Here is a 10049-nt window from a genome sequence, read left to right on the forward strand (position 1 = left end):
CTTGAACTCTGGGCCTGGGCGCTGTCCCTCAACTCTTCATCTCAAGGCTAGTGCTCTACCACTTGAGCCACAGTGCCACTTCCAGTTTTCTGATGATTTATTGTAGACAAGAGTCTCATGGATTTTCCTGCTGACTCTGCCTTTGAATCACGATCCTCAGGTCTCAGCCTCCTTAGTAGCTAGGATTACAGATATGAGCCACTAGTGCCAGACTTCAAAATTCTGTTATTTATTTATTTTGTGTTGGACCTAGGGCTTGAAGTCAGAGTATGGGCGCTGTCCCTGAGCTTTGGTGCTCAAGACTAGTGCTCTACCTACCACTGTGAGCCACAGCTCAGCTTCCAATTTTGTGAGTGGTTAATTGATGGGCTTTCCTGCCTAGTCTGGCTTTGAAGCTCAAGCATCAGATTTCAGCCTCTTGCATAGCAAGGCTTACAGGTGGGAGCCACCAGCGCCCAGCTTGAGATATGTTATAACTGAGCTTAGAAGCCCCCGGGCCTTCCAGGGTCACCTCATCCAGCACAGCTGTGGAGTCATGATGGCCCCGAGGGGTCAGCCCCGCATGTCACTCAGCGCCACTGCAAGGTCCTGAAGTTTGGGGCATGACTCAGCTTCTCCAGCGTTGGAGTAGGGATGGACTGCTGCCTAATGTCAGAAATGCCTGGAAATGGGAGCACTTTAACCTAGTCTGGATCACCCCCTCGCGCGGGAGCTCTGGAGTAGCCTCTCCGGCCAAACCAGAAACAGGGAGGCTCCTGCCACCAGTGAGACGCGAGTCTACTTCTGGCTTTTTCTGCTGAGGATTCGTACCCAGGGCCTCATGCATGCAAGGCAAGCACTCTACCACCAAGCCACCTTTGCAACCCCAATTGGAGACATTAAGTTCTTTGGCTATTCTTTCCTCTAGGTCTAAAAAGAGGTTTTTCCGCATCCCCAGGAAGCCTGATCCTTTGGTTCCTTTTTCATTTCGTCCTGTAGTGACCCAAGGTGACAGTTAGCTGCTGAGTTGAGTCTGGGTGACTCTGACGCTTGTTATATCCGTTGTCTAACAAGTTGTTCCCAAGCTAGGTCTTGAACCCCTCTTCCCTTGGGACATCCACACTGTGTGTAGAAGTCCAGCAGACCCTTTCCTCACTCTCCATGGTCTCCTGCAGCGTTGCCCTTCCTTTGGGACACCCAGTACAGCTTACCGGAGGCTTCGCAGCCCCCATAACAGAGTCCGCTGGCAGACACTGAACTGTCTGGCGGTTCCTATGCGCTTCTGTATAGCAGTGGGTACCTGGGGGACACCCTGCAAATGCTCTCTGGAAAGTTAAGCACCCAGGTTCAGAGGAGGGCAGGAACGTGCCCCATGCCCCCTCTCCTGCCCGGTGTAAACTAGTCAGTTCCGGAGTGAGTAAAGCAGGCTCCAAGGGCTCTGGAGGCTCTGGAGGTTCCTGGAGCTGGCTTTACTCGGCTGTGGGGGGGGTAGACAGAACAACAACATAATAGCCCCTCTAATGGGGTTCTAGTGATTGAACATTCCATTCCCTTACCAGTTAGATGGTGTCCTGTGGTTTATAAGGGGGGAAGGGGGGCAGGTGACAGGCTAGTGGGAGTCTCCCCTTCTTGCTGCTAGGGTCTCCAGTTTGGGGATAAGATGTCCCAGTTGGTCCAATTCCATGTTGAGAGTGGGGACTGACAAATCAGTTGAGATGGCTCACACCTGTAATCCTATAGCTACTCAGAAGGTGAGATCTGTGGATCACAGTTCAAAGCCAGCCCAGGCTGGAAAGTCAGTGAGACTGTAGTCTCCCATTAACTACCACAAAAAGCCAGAAGTGGAGCTGTGGCTCAAGTGATAGAGCAAAAAAGCTCAGGGACAGCGCCCAGGCTCTGAGTTCAAGCGCCAGGATTGGCACCAAAAAAGAAAAAAAAAGATTTCAAAGCTGAATTTGACAAAAAGTATTTATAAGAGGCTTTTCTCTGTGGATCTGACTGTAAATGCTTCACAGGGTTAAATGCGTAACGCCCGTGCCGTGAAAGTTTGAAACAGCAACTGCTGAAACAGTAGAGCTTGTTTTCATTGCACGCAGCATGTTGGGACACTCATTAAGATGGACAGCATTGTGAACGCGCCAAGCCATATCATTACAGTAAGGACACATGGACTACAGCTGCTTGAGCTGCTAACAGTAATTTCCAGTCATCTATGGATGCAATGCGCTCCTCAGTTTGGTATCCAACGTGGCTTACATACTTGGGACATAGAAATACATTAAATAGAAATCCATTAAGAAATACATTGGATAGCAACAGTTAGTATTACAGTTTTACCTACTTATCTACTTAATCAGTTAAAAGATGATCATTGATATAAACCTTGTTGTAGTTACTACTATATTTGGTGTTAAAATCTTGACAAGCTTAAGTACACAAGTAATTATTTGGATAGACAGACATAGAAAATGAAATACTAGTTTTATGTCAGTGTAGTAATCTTGAACTTGGCGGGGGGGGGGCGATTTTAAAGTAGCTTTTAAATCACAGGCAATCTAATTACATGCAATTTGTGTGTGGGGGGGGAGTATTGGTTATGGGGCTTGAACTCAGGGCTTGGGCATTGTTCCTAAGTTTTTTGTTCAAGGTAGTGCTCTACCACTTTGATTGACAGCACAACTTCCAATTTTCTGAAGGTTAATTAGTGATAAGAGCCACACAGACTTTTCTGGCTGGGCTAGCTCCAAACACCAATCCTCAGATCTCAGACTCCTGAGTAGCTAAGTGTAAGCCACCAGCACTGGGCTCATACAAATGTTTTTTTTTTTTTTGGTCCGGTCGTGGGACCTGAACTCTGGGTCTGGGCGCTGTCCCTCAGCTCTTCAGCTCAAGGCTAGCGCTCTACCACTTGAGCCATAGCGCCACTTCTGGCTTTTTCTGCTTATGTGGTGCTGAGGAATCGAACCCAGGGCCTCAGGCATGCAAGGCAAGCGCTCTACCACTGAGCCACCTTCCCAGCCCTCATACAAATGTTTTAAAGGGGTTTTGTTTTGTTTTTGTTGGTTGTGAGGCTTCAGCTCTGGGTCTGGGCACTGTCCCTGAGCTCAAGGCTAGTGCTCTACTACTTGAGCCACAGCGCCACTTCCAGTTTTCTGGTGGTTAATTGGAGATGAGAGTCTCATGGACATTCCTGCCCAGGCTCGATCCTCAGATCTCAGACTCCTGAGTAGCTAGGATTACAGGCATGAGCCACTGGTGCCCAGCCCTGTCTTAAAGTTTTATCATATATAGTTTATAAAAATTTTCACACCCACTGCTACTTTGTTGAACCTTGTAAGATTTGTCTTAATTTCCCCTTTCTCCATTTTGGAACAAGCAGTTAAGACAATCTTTACTCCTTAAGTCCTTTCTTATAAAATCAATTTTTCCCTGTTTCTTCCTCCTCCTTCTCCTCCTCCTCTTCCTCCTCCTTCTTCTCCTTCTCCTTCTCCTCCTCCTCCTTCTCCTTCTTCTTCTTCCTTTTTTTTTTTGCCAGTCCTGGGACTTGAACTCAGGGCCTGGGCACTGTCCCTGAGCTTCTTTTGCTCAAGGCTAGCACTCTACCACTTGAGAGCCACAGAGCCACTTCTGATTTTTTTCTGTTTATGTGGTACTGAAGAATCAAACCCAGGGCTTCATGCATGCTAGGCAAACACTCTACCACTAAGTCACATTCTGAGCCCCCTTCAATTTCTTTTTAAAGCCTTATTTAACTCCTCCCCTCATCTTTTTTTCTTACGTTACATATCTTCTCTTATTTACTGATCTTCCCCTTTAAATTGTATTTTGATATAACTTTTATAAAACCTTTGAACTCAAATAACAGTTGTTAGCCAGCTGCTGGTGGCTCACGCCTGTAATCCTAGCTACTCAGGAGGCTATCTGAGGATCACAGTTCAAAGCCAGCCTGGACAGGAAAGTTCATGAGACTCTTATCTCCAATTAATCACAGAAAAAGCTGAAAGTGGCACTGTGGCTCAAGTGGTACAAAACTAACCTTGAACAAAAGGAGCTCAGGGACAGTATCTAGGCCCAGAGTTCATGCCCCAGGACTGGCCAAAACAAAAAATCAAATAACAGTTGTTTGGGGGGATTTTTGTTTTGTTTTGTCAGTCATGGGCCTTGAACTCTGGGCCTGAGCGCTGTCCCTCAGCTATTCAGCTCAAGGCTCTGCCACTTGAGCCAAACCACCACTTTGGTTTTCTGAGCGGGTTATTGGAGATAAGAGTCTCACAGCCTTTCTTGCCCAGGCTGCTTTGAACCATGCTCCTCACATTTCAGCCTTCTGAGTTGCTAGGATTATAGGTGTGAGCCACCAGTACCCGGCTCAAATAACAGTTTTTAAAGAAACTATTCTCTATCTATGAAGAACAGCAATTAAAATGTAATGTAATGATTAAATACATTTATTAGCACCCACCAAGTCTTAATACCTCTTTTTGTAGTTTGAGTTTAAAACTACCTCCCCCGCTTCAGCCAACTAAGCCTGAATTTATTAACCCTAATTGAGCTAGGACAACCACCTTTTTACAGTGAAACAGTTTTTATTCATGAAAAATATCAGATCATTTGTACATGTTTACATATAACTGTGCATAATAAGTTTTCATTTAGATATGTAAAGTGTGCATAAAAATTTAGCTCAAAAATGAAAATGGCTATAAATTGTTTTTTGGAATTTTAGTGGTAAATGACATATATTTGACCAATGTTTGATAGACCAATGTACAAATACAAGAAGTATATTAAAGTACTCTAAGATAGATTTTGGGTTTTGTTTTGATTTGATTTTTGCCAGTCCTGGGGCTTGAAATCAGGGGCCTGGGCACTGTCCCTGAGCTTCTTTTTGTTCAAGGCTAGCACTCTGCCACTTTAGCCTTTGTGCCACTTCTGACTTTTTCTGTGTATGTGGTACTGAGGAATCAAACCCAGGGCTTCATGCATGCTAGGCAAGCACTCTGCCACTAAGCCACCTTCCCAGTCCTAAGATAGATTTTCTTTTTCTCCATATTGGTTACCATTTTTCCCAGGGGCAGGGAGACAGAATGGCACAGGCCTTCATCTCTGTTGTTGGAAGCGAGCAGGCCAGTCCTTTAAGATGGATAGAATCACATGATGGCCTCTGCTAGAAAAACAAGGACTGGGGAAAGTTTTGCCAGCAGCAGACACAGAATCTCTATTCTTAGAACAAACTTAGGTTACCAAGAACGGAATTCTTGTATAGCAGCCTTGTTAGAGAGCTCAGCTGATATTAGCAAACCACTTGCCCTTTGAGCACTCCTAGAGGACCGTTCATCTGCTTAAGATCTTGTAAGGAGAATGAATGGGGCACCAAAACAGGATTCTGGTCCCCAGGAGAGAAAGCCTGGACTTTCTCTTTCTTTCTTCCTATTTACAGAGAGGTCTATTTCTTTTTTTTTTTGGGGGGGGGTCCGGTCGTGGGGCCTGAACTCTGGGCCTGGGTGCTGTCCCTCAGCTCTTCAGCTCAAGGCTAGCGCTCTACCACTTGAGCCACAGCACCACTTCCGGCTTTTTTTCTTTTTGCTTATGTGGTGCTGAGGAATCAAACCCAGGGCCTCAAGCATGCAAGGCAAGCGCTCTACCACTGAGCCACCTTCCCAGCCCCAAAGAGGTCTATTTCTAAGACTGTGTTTTGTAGTGTCCCCTTCAAGCCATATTCCTCATTTCCTGGCGGGGTATTGGGACCAAGCTTGGGTACGACTGTGAAAGGTCTGTGGGTCCAGGTCTGTGCCCTCTGGTGTTTTAGAAGCTAGAAACACCCATAAAAGAAAGGCTCAGAGCCAGGCGCTGATGGCTCAGGCCTGTCATCCTCGCTTCTCAGGAGGCTGAGATCTGAGGATTGCAGTTCAAAGCCAGCCTTGAGCAGGAAAGTCTGTGAAACCCTTTATCTCCAATAAACCACCAGGGAACCAGAAGTGGTGCTATGGCTCAAGTGGTAGAGTTCTCCCCTTGAGCTGAAGAGCATAGGAGCAGCTCCCAGGCCCAGAGTTCAAGCCCCACTTACCAACAAAAAGAAAGAAAGGAAGGAAGGGGGGGGGGGAGAAGAAAGAAAAGAAAGGCCCAGATGTAGGCTCTCCATTATCTCCAGGGGTCCCTGAGACAAGAGCCCCATGGGAAGAAGGCTGCCTCTCCCCTTTTCTGCCTCCCACAGCCACCTGCTGGCTACAGTCATGAGGAAGGCCTTAAGACCTAGGCAGATTGCAACCCCTTTACCAATCTGGACTTTAGATCTCATCTAAGCCTGATCTCAAAAACTACCCCCTAAAGACATGGCCCAACTTAGCTTAGCGTGTGAAGCAGCTCTTCCTAGAGTGAGAGGGCGAGGAGGAGGCAGCCTGCAGAAACGGAGAGGAGGGAACCCTTAATCTTCACTCCTAAACAGATTGGGATGATGGCAGTGGCTGTGACACTGTGTTCTTGTCAAGAAGGGCCTAATGTTCCCATTTTGGGGTTAGCGGGCACAGGACTTATTTGATATTGGACATAGGTAGTGAATCCATCCCAAAGCACAAAAGGGACAAAGAGCCTCAGCCAGGCATTGAGGAACCAACCCCTGGAGATTCTTCCAGGGTCTGGAGTTTGCCAGGGGTTAATTTGTCTCCATTAAATCCCTTTTTAAAAGTTCTTACACATACATTCAAAGGGGGATGGCCCTATTCTGATTCCACCATTTCTACCCTTTACCAGAGATATGATAGACATGTGACAGACGTGATGGGGGATGGGGTCGGAGTGGGGGAAAGGGGTTATCTCTTCCACCTGCTCCCTGAACCTCACAGACACATCTTGCCCCAGATAGGGCTACTCAGCTGTGTCTAGAAGGTGACCAGACTCCCCTTTCACCTCTTTCCCCCCCATATATATCTATATGTATATATATATATACATATAGATATATGTATATACATATATACACATATATATATATACATGTATATATATTTTGCACCAGTCCTGGGACTTGAACTCAGGGCCTAGACTTGAGCTTTTGTGCTCAAGGCTAGTGCTCTACCATTTGAGCCACAGCTCCACTTCAGGCTTTTGGGTGGTTTTTTTGGGAGATAAGAGTCTCATGGACTTCCCTTCCCTAGATGGCTTTGAACTGAGATCCTCAGAGCTCCGCTTCCTGCACACTAGGATCACAGGTGTGAGCCACAGGCACTGTGCTCCCCTTCTTGCTTCTGAAGGGCAGCCAACCTAACAAGCAGGGTTCTTACCAGCACTCGTACTGATGCGTGAAGCCCCTGCGTGGTTCAGAGCCCTCTCTGGGCTCCTCTGGGCTATCCAAACCCCCTTTCCAGTATTCCTGAATTAATGACTCCTTTGGGAAGACCAAGTCCTAGTGCTAGACAGGCTCCCCAGAAATGCTGTGGCACACTCAGCATCAGGATACCAGGGCTTTTGGAGAAACGATGCTTATTTTCTGCCAGCAGTGGGCCAGCAGATTCAGATCCACAGGCTGACCCCAAGACCAATGGTACATTGCCATATATACCCTGCCAGGCAGGCTACAGATGCAAGAAGCAGATATGCATCCCTGTAATTTTATTGCCTACTCAGTCCTTAAAACTAGACCACCACTGTCACGCCACTGTTTTCTCAAGTTTCAGGGTCCTGCCATGTCCCCCCAATACTGCATTATAAGAATCTTTGGCCTGGCGCCAGTGGCTCACGCCTGTAATCCTAGCTACCGGAGGCTGAGATCTGAGAATCATGGTTCAAAGCCAGCCCAGGCAGGAAAGTCCATGAAGCTCTTGTCTCCAATTAACCACCAGAAAAGTGGAAGTGGCGCTGTAGCTCAAGCGGTAGAGCACTCTCCTTGAGCTGAAGAACGCAGGGACAGCGCCCAAGCCCAGAGTTCAAGCCCCATGACTGTCAAAAAAAAAAAAAAATCTTTGCTGCGTAACTCATAATGAAACTGGAAAGTACTGGAGTTCTGGGTCGCAGGAATTGTTGAAGCTAATGGCAGTGTTCTTATTTTTTCTTAACAGATCCATTTCCCATCTAAGGATCCTGCTTGTCACCAGAATAAAGCAAAAGAAAAAAAATACTGTTTATTTCTGGTGATTCTCTTTATTTGCTTGCTTGCTTTTTAGTTTTTGGGAGACAGGATTTGTTATGTAGCCTATGCTGGCCTCAAACTCAATCCTGCCTTAGCCTCGGGTGCTGGAATTATAGGCATGATCCACCATGCCCAGCTAGAACCTACTTTCTTTAGTCTCTTTTACTCAGAAACAAAATAGTTGGATCTGACAGACAAGAAATAAGTACAGGGATCTTGGGGACATTTTGGGAAGTAGGCAAGACTGAGGTTTGAACTCAGGACCCTGAGTGTGCTAGGCAGGAGGTCTACCACAAAGCCATATCAATGACTCATTTTTGCAATTTTTTGGTCAGTCATGGGGCTTGAACTCAAGGCTGGGGTGCTGTCTCTGAGGTCTTTTGCTCAAGACTAGCACTCTACTGCTAGCTCCACTTCCAGTTTTCTTGGTTAATTGGAGATAAGAATATTATGGACTTTCCTGCTCAAGCTAGCTTTGACCCACAATCCTTAGATCTTAGCCTCCTGAGTAGTTGGGATTACAGACATGAGTCACCAGTGTCCAGCACATTGGTTATTTTTGAGATAGGGACTCACCTCCTGCCCAGGTATTTACCTGGACTGTAATTCTATTGTTTGCTTCCTCACATGGCTGGGATGATGATGTGTGTTGCCCTCTTCCTTTGTCGAGATGGAATCACGTGAACTTCACTGCCCAGGCTGGCCTGCAACCTTAATCCTCCCAATCTTAGTCTCCCAAGTAACTAGGATAACAGCCATAAACCACTGATACCTGGTGCTTGGGGACTTTTTGAGCCATAGATAGACCCAGGATTTCTTTTGCTGAAGCTACTGATGGGTTAGAAGGGCATGGGTACCCTGGGGCTCAAGGAGCTTGCTCTTGCGTGTGTGCCAGTCCTACCTGAGCTCTCAGCCTGGGCACAGTGATCCCTTAGCTTTTTCACTCAAGGCTGCTGCTGCACTACTTGAACCATAGTTCTACATCCAGCCTTCCGGTGGTTAATTGGAAGTAAGTATCTCTCAGAGTTGGCCGCCATGGCTGACTTTGAACCAGATCCTGAGATCTTAGATTCCTGACAGAAAATGATGACAACTCCCCCAGAACCCAGGCGGCCCAGAACTGAGAAAACGACCAGCCAGGCCACACCTATACCTGGGACTCGCAAACTCTGCACACCTTTGTCACCTGCCCCTAATTCGTCCTCTACTTAAACCTAATGCTCATATCTATGCCCTGAAGATGGCTGAAGATGAAGTGTCATCTTCCTGTGGCATCATGCTATGTAAAGATCTTTCTCTGCCATATTTTCTAACCAATTTCTCATTCACTTTTACTATTTGCCTCTTGCTTAAATTCTCATGCCAAAGGAAAAGCTTGATTCACTGCACTCACTTTTCAATCACAACCCCAGCGAACTAGAAGTGGAGCCTGGAGGGTCACTGTTCAAGGCCGGTCCAAGCAAATGTTCAAGACACTACCGCAAAACTAAACTACAGCGATAAGAGCTGCAGGAGTAGCGTAAGAGGTAGAATGCTTGCCTAGTACACATGAGGTCCTGAATTCAAACATTAGTACCACCACAATCACCTTTAATTTCTTTTTTCTTGGTCAGTCATGTGTCTTTAACTCAGCCTACGTGCCGTCCCTGAGCTCTTCACCCCAAGGTGAGCATTCTACCCCTTGAGCCACAGCACCACTTCCAGTTTTCTGGTGGTTAATTGGAGATAAGAGTCTCACAGACTTTCTTGCCCTGGCTGGCTTTGAACTGTGACTCTCAGATCTCAGCCTCCTGAGTAGCTAGGATTACAGGCATGAGCCACCAGTGCCCAACATTCCATTTTAATTAACAAAATTTTGTTTTGTTTTGTTTTTGGGTCCGGTCGTGGGGCCTGAACTCTGGGCCTGGGCGCTGTCCCTCAGCTCTTCAGCTCAAGGCTAGCGCTCTAC

At 46.7% G+C, this 10049-nt stretch overlaps 1 protein-coding gene across 1 annotated transcript in view; it reads left to right on the top strand.

Moving 5' to 3' along the window:
* Spata3 (spermatogenesis associated 3) overlaps positions 1 to 8069 on the top strand; it is a 17243-nt gene extending 9174 nt beyond the window's left edge. The window contains exon 5 of the mRNA XM_013020893.1: positions 8031 to 8069. The gene's annotated coding sequence lies outside the window, so the exon portion shown is untranslated. The remainder of the gene's footprint in view (positions 1 to 8030) is intronic.
* Positions 8070 to 10049: the final 1980 nt, after the last annotated feature.

The sequence above is a fragment of the Dipodomys ordii genome, unplaced genomic scaffold (genome assembly GCF_000151885.1).
Source record: "Dipodomys ordii isolate 6190 unplaced genomic scaffold, Dord_2.0 Scaffold1, whole genome shotgun sequence".
Classification (NCBI taxonomy): domain Eukaryota; kingdom Metazoa; phylum Chordata; class Mammalia; order Rodentia; family Heteromyidae; genus Dipodomys; species Dipodomys ordii.